General features: G+C 45.7%; 1 long non-coding RNA gene across 1 annotated transcript; it reads left to right on the top strand.

The window, feature by feature from the left end:
• The first annotated feature begins 9,757 nt into the window (after window positions 1-9,757).
• LOC131424562 (uncharacterized) lies at window positions 9,758-13,113 on the top strand. Its single transcript, XR_009227837.1, has 2 exons — window positions 9,758-11,688; window positions 11,806-13,113. It is a non-coding gene; the product is annotated as an uncharacterized LOC131424562 (long non-coding RNA).
• Window positions 13,114-16,251: the final 3,138 nt, after the last annotated feature.

Below are 16,251 nucleotides of genomic sequence, written 5' to 3'. Positions count from 1 at the left end.
GGTTTAGGTGTCTTCCTGTAAATAGAAGACAGTAGATCAATTTAGTTAAGGCAGAGAGAAAAATCAGATTGGTTATCTGTGGTTGTTAGGTCAGTCTGCTAATTGCAAGAGATGTTCCCTTTTAATGATTCATTTTGATATTATAGAGAAGATTTTAAAATCACATAGTCGTGAATTATTTATTCACAGCTACAGCGTTGGGAAGGTGGACTTACTGTCCTTCACCAATGGAGCTTTATGTATGCTGAAAAAAGTCACCAGTCATTTCAACATTGAGAAGACATTCTGTGTCATTCTTGCAGGTCCTAGCCCTAAGCACTTGCAAGCACACACACACACACGCAGATAAACTGCCTTTATATCGAATGTGCTACAAAACTTAGTTCCAAAGTATGGGAGACAATAAAGCATCTTTCCCGTGGTTTCCGTGCCTCTTGAGGTCTTTCCTTTATGCGTGGGCACAATGGGGAAACCAGGGGGAAGCAGCTCCACCAAGCTAAGTGAGCTCACCAAAGACTTCCAGAGTAAGTGTCGGCTCTCATCAAGTTTCCTGGTTCTGTCCAGAACTCCTCCACCCCGACAGTGAGAAGTGGGTGGAGGGCAACGGGAACACAGCTTTCCCCATCCTCCAGAGCGCTCTGTTGAAGCTTGAGCCTCAGCTAGGGCTGAGTGCATTGTTTCCGCTCGGTTCTATTTTAATAGCTCCATATGGAGACAATAAAGCGACATGACAAATAGCCTGTGGGTAGGCTGCAGTGCTTTCTCTCTGATTCCCATTCATTCTCCCTTGTCAGGGTATCAATCCCGTCCCCAAACTCTTCTCCCAATTTATAGTGCTTGAACAAATACATTTTTCATTTATACCTTACTGGCAATCTGACTGAAAACAGCAAAGCCACCACTAAGAACTTCTTCTTAAGTAGCTTTCCTTTGACGAGAAGGGGAAATATTGACTCAACTAGGTTAGGAAGATGCAGAACGCCGTTACCTTTATGTGATCCTTTTCATTTAATTCCTTCTTAGGATCCATTTTGATTCTATTTTTAGTTTGCCATCGAGTCTCCTTCTTAAAGTGTTGACTTTACTGCCATCTTTCTGTTTCCTAAAATGCAGGCAGTTTTCCGGGCATTTTACAGAGGAAGGTTTTATCTTGATTTTCAGACAGTCTGAGGCTTTTTCCTTTGTCGAAATAATTCAAAATACTTCAAGTAAAATGTATTCATTGTGGTGTTCAATCTGATTACTTATCATCAAGGCCGTTTGGATTTTCCACTTTCCTGCACTAATGTGCTACTCGGCAAAACAAAATTGCAAAATTCACAGTTTCAGTTTCTGAAACGATGGTGGTGGATAAGGAGAGAACTTTCCCTAGACAAATAAGAATTTAAGTAAGACAACGATCTGAGGGGCACATCAAGCTCTCTGCCATCCAGCAGAATTGGGAAATTATTGAATCAAACTGTTTAGAAAGGAAGTTTAAAAAAACAATCACCCTCCAGTGCTGAGCGGAGCCCTACCTGACACTGAACCAAGATTTCCACCGAGATTTTTAGAGTCCCAAGGGTAGAATTCCTTTGCTTCCTTGGTACTCACACAACTGTCTTTCCCAGCAGTTGTGGCCTCCGTGTCTCATAAGCAGGTGAAGATGGATGCCACTGTCACTATTGGGACTCAGAGAGTGTCTAGAGTGAAGGAGGCCCATCCCTTTATTGTTTCTTTGGGACTTCTGTATAATCAGGGCCAGAATTTCTGGTATTATTGCAGGAACTCCAGGAAACTTGCCACTCTGCCCTCTCCTTATCTCAGTGAGGACCTCTGCAGTAAGGTGAGACTGGAGGACAACTTTCTCGCTGTCTCCCTGCCAGGGGCCTTTCTAATCTCCCCACTCTCTCCGGCCCTCACCTCGCTGCCATTACCTAAATGCACAACCTGTTACCTCTTTCTTGATTCTAGTCATCTTCTATCCCAAATGCCTCCTGGGTTCTCCTTTACAAAGACCGAACCCCACACCAAGCATGAATGCCCCCTGGGTGTGGCTCCAACTTCCCTCTCCACCCTCATCTTCACCCACAGAGTTGGTTGGGTGCCCTTCCCAAGGTCCTCTCCGCCATCCTGCATCTGCTGCACATGACTATTTCCCTGTGTATGGTCACGGCTTTTTATGGGCCCCTCCACCAGATTCTGTAAACATGAAACAAATCTTGTTTAGTGGCGTGTTTCTCAAATCATGCTTGTCGCCTGGTTCATTGTAAACTGCAAGAAATCACCGGACGGGTCCTCGCCCTGAACATGTCTGGAGGCTGGGAGGACGAGGGCTGACCCCAGACCGTGTCCATAGTACATTTGCCATCACTTATGAGGCCTCAGAGATACTCTTATGATTGCTATCTGGAGTGTAAAGATTTAGGTTGTCATTATTACTGCCAAACAAAACTCACACCAGAAATTCATACCAGAATGAAGCAAGATTGAAATATGGGGGAAACAGGGCCCCATGTTCCACATGACGAGCATTAGAATCTTCCTTGAATTTGCAGTTTATGGGCAGGAGACCTTGATTACAATTTCCTTAATTTATGCAGGTGGCTCTCCTGAACTTAGAGGTGGGATATCAGGGGAGCCAGTGGGAGCTGAAGGAGGGGCGGCCAGGCTGCATTGGGCCTGCAGTGTTGGGGGGTCAGAGATGTGGTGTCTGAGGCAGATGGAACATTGAGTGGAGGTACAAAGAGCAATGTGCTCCAGAAACCAAAAGAAGGCAGTGTGAGGAGCCATGCTGGGACCGGAGGACACAGTGGGACCAGAGGACACAGGGGAGAACAGGCATCAGATAACACAGGGCCAAGTAAGCTCCTCGGAAGAATTTCAGACTGTACATTGGGAAAATGAGGAGCAATTGAGGGATGTGACGCATCAGAGGGCCAAGTCGTGTTTGTGTTTTCAGAAAGATAATTCTAGAAAAAGGAATGCAGTGTCCAGGGGAGAGACCAGAAAAGCAGGAGGGACATTTAGGGTTCTGGAGGGAGAAGGTGTTGAGCATAAGCAGAACCCTGGAGAGACGCTTAGGGAAGAGAAAAGATGTGACCCGGGGTTGGCTGGGTGGGAGGAGAGGGAAAGGAATGACGGAGTAAAGGTGCTGCCCTTGTTTCTGGCAAGGCCACAGGGGTTTGAAAGCCACGCCACTGCTCACTGGGACCACACCAGTTTCACGTGGGAAGTGTGGAACTGTAAGTGCTCCAAGTAGAGATGCCCCCAGGACGTTTGGCTCTGTCACTGTGAAGTTTGGGAGCTCCTTGGTTGGAGAGTTAGATTGGCTAGTCCTCAGTTGTTGGCAGCTATAGAATTATTGAAGCTCTTGGAGTAAGTGAGACCAGTCCCTGAGATTGGATGGAGTGAGCAGAGAGAGACTTCAGGATGGAAACTCACAACCTTCCAACATCTGGGGGGTTGGCGGGAGGGCTGCTGCACAGCAGACCCAGAAGGTCAGAGTGGTGGCCAGAAGGCAGCAGTGTTGTAGGGCTGGGTCCTGGACACCTTGAGGAGGAGTTGGTGCTGGCCTACAGCAGTGGACCCAAAGCAGGACATGCATCTTTTGAAAATGACGTCAGGAGAGAAATCAGGGTGCAAGGCAGATGTAGTGGACTGAAGGCCAAATGGAAGGCGAGGAAGCCGACCAGGGAGAAGGACCCTACTTCCAGAAGGTGGGCTGGGAAGGAGGCATTGGCTGGGCAAGGAGATGATTTGAGTCCAGGCCTCCTTCCTTTCCTCTCTTCTTTTATTGTGACTGACTGACTTTATTGGAAGTGTACCTGGCACGGGTTCAGCAAAACACTGAAGCTGAAGGAACCGAGAAGGTGGTGATGATGCAGATGGGCAGGGACCATGTTGCCCCAGAAAGGCGACTGTGGGGCAGGGGCACGGAGCACAGCGTGAGTCCAGAGGAAGAAATGGCTTTGTGACTTACCTTGTCACAGGGATGCTCAAAGGGGCCTTAAGGGGCAGAGGAAATGGTGCTTAGTTGACTGAGGTCCCGAAGAAGCAGAAGGGACGGAGTCAGGAGGGCAGCAGACCAGGTGACCCTAGGAAGAGGGGCCTGTCTTCCCAGACACCAGGCAAGAGGGCAAGGAGGGGCAAGACCAAGGGAAGACCATGAGGTGCTCGAACCCTTCAGGTCTTCCCATGCAGGCCTGGCCTGGCCAGGAAGAACCATGTTCATGAAACGTGTTTGAACGCTTGCTGACCCTTGTCCAGGAGTTGGTTGCATTTGGCCAAAGTGCCACAGATACCTGACCGTGTGAGTCGCCCTCTTATCTCTGCTTCCCCAGCCCAAACAGGCGGCACAGCCCAGGGACCCGAGGCCACAGCTCTTCCTGTTTACCATGGCCTCTGGCGGGCTCAGGAGGTACAGGGAGTCTTGGGAAAATACAAGGAAACAGGGAATTTAAAAACAAGAAAGTCGGTGACACGAGAATCTCTGTGCTGGGTGCTGGGACAGTGGAAATGCTGACTGAGAGGCCCAGAGTGCTGGGAAGGCCTGCAGGAAGCCTTCCAGGGGACCTGGGGACACCGAGCTGCTAGTGCCCTCTGCCTGGAACTGCGCGGCCTGGCCTGAAGCCTTCAGATCTTTTCTTGTTCCCTGTTCTGCAGAGTCGGCTTGATCAGGATGATGGTGAGAGTGTGGCCAGCCAGCCTCTGACCCAGCTTCCGACCCTCATTCATTTGTGATATAGTCGATGTTGTTGCTAAATATAAAACAATTTACCTGCACTTAGGAAGGAAGCGGCTTGATACACTGTGCGGCCACAGGGTGTGTGTCTGTTCTGCTTTCCCCCGCTGGGTCTCTTCCCAAACCCCCACTCGGTGAGACAGCCCTACCTGGTGAGGTGAGATGCAGGTTGGGATGGTGGCTGCTCCCTGCCCTTTGTCACCCCTCCTGCCCCTCCTGCCTGCTTCGCCACTTCAAAGGAACACACTTCCACACGGGTTTCAAACTATTCCTGTATCAGGAACAACATATTTCTAAGCTTCTACATGCCTCCAAGATTTGTCTCGATGTGGTCCATTTATTTTAATTTGGGACTGTCAGCGGGGGAAAAAAAAGAAGTAATTAAACTTGTGACGAGCATGGAAAAACATTTTAAGCCCTGAGGCTGCAGTGTGATCTCCCCCAGCTTCACTCTATTTCTTCTACTTGTCAGATCAAAGTCCCAACCCTTAAAACTCAGCCATGCTTTGATTAATTACCTCATACAATGAATTTTGCAAATTATAGTTCTATGTGATTTATTTCATTTTTAGCTTCAATTGGAGCTTTTCTTTTTCTTTTTCTTTTCTTTTTTTCTTTTTGGTTGCCGTGTTCACTGAGTCAGTCAGCCTTCACCTTGGAGAAAGCGGGCTTTAAAAACTACGTCACAGGGTTTTGTATTTAGAGAAAAGTTATATGCTAGTGTTTTCAATGGCATGTTATTGTCTTGATGAGAATATAGAAAACACCCGTCATTACTCGGAGATGGGATTTGAAGACACAGATTCCCTTTCTACCATCTCCAAGTCCCTTGAGCCCGGTCTCACTGTTTCCTTCACCTACTTTCCCACCTGAGTGATTCACGTGGGAGACAGAAAGCATTGCCTTTAGGCTTCTCCCCCTATTTATTCCCCATCTTCAACTTCTTGTCAAGATAAATTACGCTAAATTCATTAAAAATGAGTAAAAGGTTTTCTCCAAAGTTAAAACTGGGGATTGATTTGGATATTGGATGGAGGAATATCTATCAGAAAAATTCCAACAAAGTTTGTGAGTCGTCCTTTTGAATAGGAGATAGGAAACCCTGGCCCCCTGTTCTGCCCGCCCAGTTCCTTCAGGATCTGCACAACCCCCACCTGTCCCTGAGGCCACCTGACACCTGGGTCCTTGTCCCTCTGCCCTGAGACTGACTGTTTGGCCAGGGGACCTCTCCTATCCCCAAACTCCTGGTCTTGGTTTTTGGAGAGGAGGGGGTTTCCTGAAGTTCACTGTGCAGCCATACTGAAGGCTGGTGACCAGGCAAGACTGGAGGAAGGCAAGCAAATGGAAAGGGACCGTCTCTGAGGGGACTGCCGGCTGCTAGCCAAACAGACGGCACTCCTGCGTGGGGCTCATGAAGACCCATGTTTATAAGTGAAGTAAAGCCCAGGTGGTCTTGCATTCATTTCTTTTCTTTTTTTTTTTTTTAAGACTCTCAAATACTATCTTTATTGTTTTTATTTTTATTTATTTTTAATTTTTTATTGTGGGTTGTTCAAAACATTACAAATTTCTTGACATATCATATTCCACACTTTGATTCAAGTGGGTTATGAACTCCCACCTTCACCCCATACACAGATTGCAGAATCACATCAGTTACACATCCATTGATTTACATATTGCCATACTAGTGTCTGTTGTGCTCCGCTGCCTTTGCCATCCTCCACCCTCCCCCCCCACCTCTCCCCTCCCCTCCCCTCCTCTCTCTCTACCCCCTCCACTGTATAACCCTGTTGCATTCATTTCTTTAAGAAAGACCACGCATCATAAATATTAACATTTTTCTTCTTATTCAAAACACTTGTGACAGAATTTTTAACCATATTCCCAAGAGAGAATAATATTGCCAAAAATTTCAGTAAAATATTTTTTCTTTAAAAGATGATGCAAACCATATTATAGCTAACGCAGAAAAGAGAAGGAGCGACCACGCGTCGGACATTCCAAGTCCCTTTGGCATCCGCTCTTTGTTTTTTGGGTGCGTTTTCTTCCAGTCTCTTCTTAAGGACAAACTTTTACATTGTAATCAGAGTTTTAAATATTTGTATTCATTATTATTTCCTATTATGTCACACATTATTTTACTTTCCAGTCTGCATAATCTTTCTTAAAATGAGTACACTATAATTTACTTAAGCATTTCACTATTTGCAGTTATTTGATTTTTTTTTCTCAATTTTATTACTACAAACAATGCCAAAATGAAGAGCTTGGGGGTGTACAAGTTGGTAAGCGTAATTTCTTAGGCTAGATTTTCATAAGTACAATTACCAGGTCAAAGTTCTGTGAGTATATCTCCTGCCAAATTATTTTCCTTTTAAAGAATTGAGTCAATGTATGGTGTGAAGAGTGAAATAATAATAATAATAATAATAATAATAATAATAATAATAAAAACTAATCTGTACTACACTTTGGCTAGCATTTTCCTATTATAACTTTAAAAATTAATTTACTAATTTCTTGGTGAGATTTTTTTCCCCCCACGTCAGCCCTCCTGCTCTTTCCCACTTTGCTGCACGTCTTGAACTCCTCCTTTCATCAAGAGCACTATTGTCAACTCCTCTGACACATCTGATTACTCCTCCTTTGAGTCGGCTTCTCTCGATCTGCCCTCTCCTGTTTTCTGATCCGTGTCTTCATCTCTGTCTTCCGCTGTGGCACCTCAGATGCTGGGATGCTCTGCTCTGCACACTTTCTCACTCTCCTGCCAGAGGAGCCCATCCTTCCCTGTGGCGGTGAATACCATTCACAGGTACAAGACTTACCTCAGCCAGGTCTTTTCTCAGACTCGTGTTTCTCATTACCTATGGTATGTCTCAAACTGGACATCTGAGAGCTGAAATAGCTGAAGCTGAATTCCTAATCTCCCCAGATGTGTTCCTCTCCCTCTTGCCCACCCAGTCATGGCGTCTGCACTCACTAGACGCCCAGTGAGTCCTACCTCACTCCTTCTTCCCCTCCCCTTGTTCATCAAGCCTGCCCCCTGACCTCAGGTCTGTCCACTTCCCTTCATGGTCACTGCTACCTGCACAAGTGGCCACTGCCATTTGTCTGAACTATTGTGGTTTTTAGCTAACTTCTTTTCTGCTCCACATTCTGCTTGTCATTATGCAGAGAGAAGACCGTTTTAATTACAAAATTAGACTGTCTCTCTCCCCTGCTTATAATTCTTCAAAAGTTTTCCATTGTGTTTGTAATAAGACCCGAGTTCCTTGATCTGACTTGTACGACCAGACTTGGTTTTCCACTGCCCACGTCAATGACCTTCTCTATTGCCTCTCTCCCCTCTGCTAACCAGCCATCGTGATCTTCTAGCCTTTCCCCAGAGTGCCAAGCACTGTCCTCCTTTGGGGATCAAGAGGTACTTGGACCATGCATCCCCTGTGCTCTACCTGGATCTCTACTTCTCGTCAGTCAGATCTTGCTTTAACACCACCTGTCAGAGAGAAATTTCTGCACCTCATCAAAAACATGTCCCCATCCTTCTGATTTCTACAAGAGCCTTTGTTTCCTTGACAACCTTCATTGCTGTTTGAAACCATAGCTCATCACTTTGCTTTCTCATTGTCTCCACTCTGGACAGGGAGCTTCATGGGATGAGGTCCTGTCTGTGGTATTTGGTGTCCCAATGCTGACACAGTCCCTAGTGTAGGGTGCACAGTTACTGAATGAGTGCACACCAAAAATATTTTACTTTATCTTTTGGACAGCAGGGAACCACTGAAAAATTTCAACTGTTGGTCTGGTGTTTGGGAAAAAGAGTGCTGTCGGGTCATCGGGCAGAAGCCTGGAGAATGGATGACAGGAGTGCATAATTGGAAACCAAGGGAACCACTTAGGTACTTATTGTAATCTTGAGGCTAGAGATGATGAGCATCCAAACTAAGGAGGTAAGACATCGCATATGCTAAGCCCAGTGCTGGTGCCAACTCAGTGGAGTCCATTCAGTTTGGCAGCCAGCAAACTTGCTTTGTAGAAGCTGATTATTGCATTGGCAAGGGCAGAAGATACATTACTTAAGACTGCAGACAGGATGAGAAGCCGGAGGCAGGCAGGTACCGCTTGTGCTTTTGGGTGCTGTGAGGGGATGCAGAGAGGTAGCAAGAAGGCAGAGGTCATCCTACGGGGAGCAATTGGACCACACACTCTGATTCCTTAGTGGGGCACAGATCTAGGACAGAGGCAGAGGCCAGACACAGAGGGAAGAAGGAAACCCCTGGGTGGGCAAGCCCAGTTGGTGCAAAGATGTGGAGTGCAGGTTCCATCCAGCCTTGGGCTTGCTTGGGGGCGGGGTGGGCAATGCTCATTCTTCTTTGAGATTGAAGAAGGTGTGACGGTGGCTGCTGCAGAAGCCGCTGGGCTGTCTGTGATGCCACTGTTGGTGCTCCTGACCTTCCAGCTCAGTGCAGGCCCCCGGAGGAAGGGGTGTGAGTTTGGTTTCTCTAGTATTTTCCCAAGCACAGACCTCAGTTCTGAGCTTGGAGAAGACAGCATGGCAGGTGACCACAGAAGCAGGGATTTAACTCAGCCAGGGGTAGTCACCTGACTCGCTCTAACAGTGGAGCTCAGCTGACTTGTGTGGTTGGATTTTTTACTTGAGAAACCACTTACAAGCCAAATGCACAGCATCTATAACCAGAGAGCCAGCTTCCTTGCCGCCTGTAGGTATTTCCACTACTGTGGTTCTCCGCATTCCACAGCTGGGTGGCATGATGTGAACTTCCCAGTGACCAAACACTCCAAGGCCACCATTCTCAGTAGAGGTTGCCCTCCTGTCTGTGAAGTTACTGAAACACCAAGAGCAACGGCCTATCAGAGGGAATGGCCGCTTTGCCTGGCCTACCTCATGACCATGCTGTGTGGCCAGGGCCTCACATCAGCTGCCCACCAAGACCTTCCCACACGCCTCCTTGTTCCTTCTCAGCCTCTTAGGAAAGGGGTGAAGTGCGGGGGGTGGGGGGGTAGGGAGAGCCTTCGTCGTCTTCACAGTCATCTGTACAAAGGAGTGCAGGTCCCAAAAAAGCAACCCGCCCACGGAAGTGTTCCTGTAAGTGACAAGATCTCCGGGGCAGCACCCTGCTCTCCAGGCTCCTCATTCTGACGACGGTGGGCTGCCTCTTCTTGTGACGATTCCAATGTGGGAAGAAACAAAGAACACAGAGGTTTGGTCTGACTTGTGCGCTGTGCTTCCTTTGCTCTGGCTTCCTGTTGAAGAGGGAGGATTTTGTTCCCACCGTGAGAGTCATTTTATCTAGATCCCATCTACAGAATTGTGTTCAGCGACCTCTGGTTAATCTTGATTGGCTGTTATTACTGGCTGAACAGGCTCAGGCAGGAAATGGCAGCTTCGGGAGGAAAGATTCTTTAAATGATAAGTTTCAGCAAAAAATACGAGTAGATGCATTTTTATTTATATAGTTGTGTGCTTTACACTGTAAATGCATATAGCGTATATATCCATCCTATTTCTTTATGTCTCTTCAGCTCAGAAAAACTCCCTTTTCCTTTTCTTGTTTGTGTTTGGGCTTGACTGGGAGTTGCAGACTTCAAAGTGGGAAAGGAACCCTTGGAGAGTCAACGTGCAGAGGTCCTGCCCTGCTGCAGATCTGCACGCTCACCAAGGTCTTGCCCAGGGCGACATGCTTGCAGAGACCTGGTGCACAGTGGAACCTCCCTATTTACAAGTGTACATTTTCACAGACAAGGGGAGTTAGTAAGCAGTAGAGAACGCAGTGCTAATTCACATATGCTAATTGTTTTACATTTATAACTTGCGTCAATATTCTAAAAGGTGTTTGAAGATGTGATTCAATCTTGTGGATCCTACTTGTGGACTTTTGAACATGCCTGCCTGGGGTTAGTTATCCTTCAGTACCAACATGACCCCAATAAAGACGCAAGAGGCTGATAAGCCCAAAGCTCAGCAGGCAGAGTCTCCAGCCCGGTAAATCCCACCTGTTCGCCTGCACTGTGGGTATGAGATCATTCTATACATTTCAGAACTAGGTGGCACCTCTGGGACACTCAGCAGGATGATACAGTCAGGGCTGCAGTGACTTCTGTAGTAGTCATGCAGTGGGTCTGGGTGCTCACTTCCAAGTTCACTGATTTACAGAGGTCATGAGAAAAAAGTTCACCTTGGGATGGCTATCCTCATGTTGTGCTTATTTCCTCCCAATCTTTTAATCGTGGTTTGACAGAGCTGGAGCACAGTGTGTGGTTTTACCATTGCTCATGGTGTATTTCTTCTTCCCACTCATGAGGACGGCTGGGGATGTCTGCCCAGCATGATACCCACTGGGCAGGGTACGGAGAACCATCGGTCTGCTCTCCTGGTGTTCGGCATTAATAATGCTTAATGCCAAGAATTTCTCTATTCCAGACATGCTTGTGCCTTAGTTTTTGAACCCATCTCTATTTCCTTAAGATAGATTTTGAGAAGTAGAATCAATTTTAGTACATATTCATTAAAAAGGTATAAGAGAAATATAACAAATTATAGACCTAATTCACTTCTTTTACTTAAGTAAGTTAACCCAGGGCATTTCATCATTATAAAAAAAAAATTAGAAAAAACCTTTTTGTTAACTTGATAAGAACTACATACTGTGCAGTCCTTTGAAACAGTTTCTGTTTACAGGTGTAATTATTTGTCATTATCCATCTGAAAATTTCCATGAATGGTTTACTGATGCCTGTTATTCTTTTATTTTTTAATTAAAGTGATGGCGTGTATTTCCCTTGACCTGTCTCAGTTATTTGCATGCTTGGCTACACAGAAGAGTCACCCGGGTGATTTTAACAAGCCTGCTGATAACAGACCCTCCCCACTGTGACTCGGCTTTGATTGCTCTGGGTTGGGGTGCCCACACCGGCACTGTTCAGCTCCTCAGGTGACTCTGGTAAGTAGTCAGAGGTGAAGACCACAGAACCAGACTCTGCACATACTAACCTGCTATCTTGTTAGAGTTTCCTGTTTACTTTTTATAAACTTTACAGATACTTGCATTTCTTTACAGTCTACACATGGATGCCGTGGAGTTTAAGGCATGCACTCAGAAGCCAACTGCTTGGGCTAATCCTCCTTGTCCTTCAAAAATATGTCATCCTGAGCAGTTGTGCACTCGCCCACTGCCACGATTTCCTCTGCAGTCCCGTGGGATTCCATCAGAGACTCGCCTGGTGTCTTCGTTAGAGGGGGGTTGTGTTGGTTGTTTTGTGTAAATTATTTATAATGTCTGGTAAGTATGGACAATTCCTTTTCTTTTACCATTTTTTTCCCATTGGTTTTAATCTAAGTCTTTTTCTTCCCCTAAGATCAGGTCAACGTGGACGCATATTCTCTTAAATTTTAGTGTTCTATTTCTCATTGCTGCGTACGTCTGTATTTCACTCAGGCTTGGAATGAAGTTGATGTAGAAGGAAAAACAAATCCATCAGAAATGTGAGGGGCCTTTCCCCTAACTCCTAGTTCCACCTAAACCACTTATTTCTGATTTCCGAATACACGTAAAGTTTTTTTTTTCTGATATTGTCTCCTGGCTTTCAACATCAATGGTTCTGGTAGGTGCCTCACTGCATTTTGAAGCAAGTCCTCTGCTTCATTTTGCTTCATCAACTTGTGCTTGTCTGCACATCTGCACACATTTCTTTCTTTCTTTAGTACTGGGGATATAACTCAAGGGTGCTTAACCACTGAGCCGCATCCCCAGCTCCTTTTTATTTTGTGACAGGGTCTCACTGAGTTGCTTAGGACCTCCCTGAGTTGCTGGCCTCAAATTGGTGACCCTCCTACATCAGCCTCCTGAGTGTCTGAGATCATAGGCGTGAGCCACCACTCCTGGCTGATATGGGATTTTTGAAATGAGCTTCCATACCAGTCTGAGAAAGCCCATCTTGGTAGAAATTGCTTCCTCCCTGATTACCACCTCCTGTCAGACGTTCCCTCCTTTCTCCGATTCTCACATATGTTGGATGTCAACCTCATTGTCTAAGTTCATGAATTCTATTCAAGATAAATGAAAGGAATTGGACAGTAGCAAACACAACAGAAAAAATTCATGAAATCCATCTTCAGGGAAGAGTATGGACATCTTCCTGGCCTCTGTCAATTTCCATCATCTCTTCAGGAGCAGCCTGTCGTGCACAACTTGCTTTCAGGAATGACAGCATCAGCAAACACGGGACGGGGGTGGGGTGGTTAATGCTGGTGGCTGTCAGGACGCCAGATATTGGAGGGTTGGGTTGTCTGAGTCACCCTTAGTTTTGTGCTCCCTCATTTTAATCCCGAAATGCTCTAAAGGCCAATAAATAAATAGTTATTCAGATACACGGCAATCCTAAAATACCAGGAGGCTTGACCCAATTTAGAAAGCTGTGGGTATCTCCATTCTTTACATAGTGTTGATTGTCTCCAGACGTCTCAATGGAGGACGTATTTTTTGCTGCAAATCTCTGTAATATATCCGCAGGGCACAGTTGTCATTTTTAGGCATGGGATTGTTCAAGTCATAAATGCTCATATTTGCAAAGGCACAGGGAGATGGGGCACTAGAATGGAAGTCCACTGCCAAATGAAGCTCCTGGAATAGAGCACTGTCTGTTGGATGAAAGAGAAGTCATTTGCCGTGTTCGGCAACAGTAAATGCATGAAACGGGTCACTGAATCCTGAGACAGTGCTTTAGTAAGTATAATATCCAATCTATGTGAAAAGGCTGGACTGCACCGTTTTCTAGGTGGAGTCAGACGTCTCCCGGCCATGACAGAGCTACCGTGGGTTGCGTTACTCCTTGCAGGACACTGGGGTAGCCTTTGGTGCAATGAGGTGGTGTTGACTGAATTTCTGTTTGTGCAGCTTCTTTCAGTCTTTAACCTGCTCCCAGGATCACCCGAGCCTCAGGAAAACCTAGCTCTCTGGCTTCTCTTGCTCATGGGGATGGGACAGTGATGGGGGTGGGGTGGGAATAGAACAATTATTTGTCACTGACTCCAGTGCTGCAGGAAGCTGCCTGGTCCTGCAGGTCACGTTTCTCTTGTTTACTGGCCGTAGACCTTTCTGTTGCGTACTTCTTTTGTTTTCTCTGAGTGTAATCTCTGTTGCACATGGAGCTCAGACAATGTAGATGACCCTGTCTTCAATGCACAGAGTTCTCTGTCAAGATATTGTTGTCCCTCACTGGGCCCAAGTCCCATTTTAGTGCAAGGGAGAAAAAAAAAAAAGAAACAATAGAGACAAATTTAGACACTGATGGGAAAAGAAATGCTGCTCACTGTCCACCCCAGCCTTTGAAGCTACGCCCACGAGGCCGCTTCCTTTAACCTTCCCAGGGATTCCCAGCGACCCAGAACAGCCTGCCCAAGCCAAGGCAGACGACATGATTAACATGTGCTCACCCTTCTGTGGTAAGTTCATGTCCCAGGCATCCCTTCCCATAAAAAAACAAAACAAAACAACAAACCTTCACGTATTCCAACAGAAGCGAAATTCATCTCTCCGTTAGGCTCTAGAATAGATCCTTATCAACTTTTATTTTCCCAGCCATTACTGGCCAGAAGTAAACTCAAGATGTCAGGCCTTTCTGGGCTCTCTAGCCTGTGTCCTCTGACTGTGCCCGGGGTCATTGCCAGGTCTGTGCTCCCCAGCCTGCTCCCATGCTGAGCCGACAGCGCCGTCCCATGTGACGACTGTGTGCTCCCTGCTCTCCCTGACTCTAGACAATGTAAATTGACCCAGTGATGTGCAGAGACATTTATCAGCGTGTAAGATGGATGACCAATTTTGAAAGTATCCAAACTGGGGGCTATTTTTGGTGGGATGTGTGTGTCTACTGCAGTGGCCTAGATAATAAGTGCAATAAGCAATAAGAGTGCAATCTCTTCTTGGACTGTCTTGTTAATGAACTGTGAAACCAGATAGATGCAGTCATAAATACATAATACTATTTCACATGGGAATAAGGCTGGGTTTGAAATCATCCATCTTCTTACTGGGAGGTCTCATTTTGGTAGGACATCACTTAGTATCTTTTATTTTTTAAGGTCTTTAAAGATTATATATATATTTAGTGGGAATTATGATTGATATGTGCATAGTATTTGCACAAATATCATGTATCCAACTTTTAAGCCCATTAAAAATCTCATAGAGAAGGTTCTATATATGTATATCAGACACAGTTATTTGCACATGTATATGGACCAATATACTCTATTTTACCTAATTTAAGCGGGTGTAGCTTCTTGACAAGTTTTCGATGCCTGCAGGTTTCTCACTACTATTATTGCTGGTGGGGTAATTTCCCTTCAGGATTTTTCTCCGCACTCTCCACTTCTTCCACATAGGAGAAAGAGAATAGCTGGGGGCAGGGAGGAGAAAAGTCAGTAGCAATCAGAGGCATACCATTGAATGAAGAAATTGTGAGACCAGTTCTACTAAAAACGAAATCCCATGTTTGCATGCTTCTTCTTGATCCTGAAGAAAAATACAGCTGACTGATTGTAAATACTAGACATTGTTAGACACAGTCACTATGTCTAAAATGGCTTAACAGAAAAAAAACTAAGGGAGGCTTAGGAACATGACAGTACCCCTGGGTTTGCATGGATCTTTTATAATTTTCCTAAAATACAACCACTTTCTGGTTTCTCAGAAAACATGATCCCACCAAATCCTAGACATCTTTTACAGCAGAATTGAGTGCATGTCATTTGACAGGCATTCCAAACTCTGTATAAGGAGCACTCAAAATTTTTAACCACTGAATTTCTTCCCTGCTCCCGCTTTTAGCTTTTGTGCAGCATTTATTTGGTTCTTGTCCAACATCATCTTGCCAGGACAGACCATAGCTATGTGCTCAGCCAGTGCCTGTCTTCTAGAACATTCCAGCTCTGCTCTACCTCTTCACACCACATGCCTCTTTTCATTTCCAAGCTTGGTAGGCTGCATCTTTTCCCCATCCTTCACCTTGCTGATTTTCCTCTCTCTGGGTTGTTATCAATCCTTTTATTATAACTGCACTATTTACTGACAAATTTTTGCAAAGTAGAAATGAAGTCTTTGTGTTACTTCAAAGGAGAGACAGCAAAGCTGTGCAGCTAGTTTGGGAGAGTCGACTTAGGGTTCAAAGGAGTCAGGAACTTGTGCTGGATTTACACTGCCTAACACAGCAGCTAAAGGCGCTATAAAGGTAGTGATGAATCCGCTTTAAACTTTTTATTGCATGCTCCTTTTATAAGTTACCTGTCCCTCCCTTATGACAGCATGTATACAATCTGGGGCAAAAGCTTGTTTTTTGTGTCTTAAGTTCTCTTCTCAATCATGGGCTCCGTAGTCATGGGAGAGACAGAGCAATGTGAAAGAAGGGAGAGGGAGTTGAGAACAGGGCTTTTCAGTGGCTGGTGTTGGTGACTGTGGCCGGGATGCTCCCTTCTGTGGGGCTCTCCTGTGCAGCACCTGTGGCCTCTA

The sequence above is a fragment of the Marmota monax genome, unplaced genomic scaffold (assembly GCF_021218885.2).
Source record: "Marmota monax isolate L192 unplaced genomic scaffold, Marmota_monax_Labrador192_F-V1.1 WCK01_AAM20220418_F8-fsc00026, whole genome shotgun sequence".
Classification (NCBI taxonomy): Eukaryota; Metazoa; Chordata; class Mammalia; order Rodentia; family Sciuridae; genus Marmota; species Marmota monax.
This window is presented reverse-complemented; position numbering and strand designations above follow the sequence as displayed.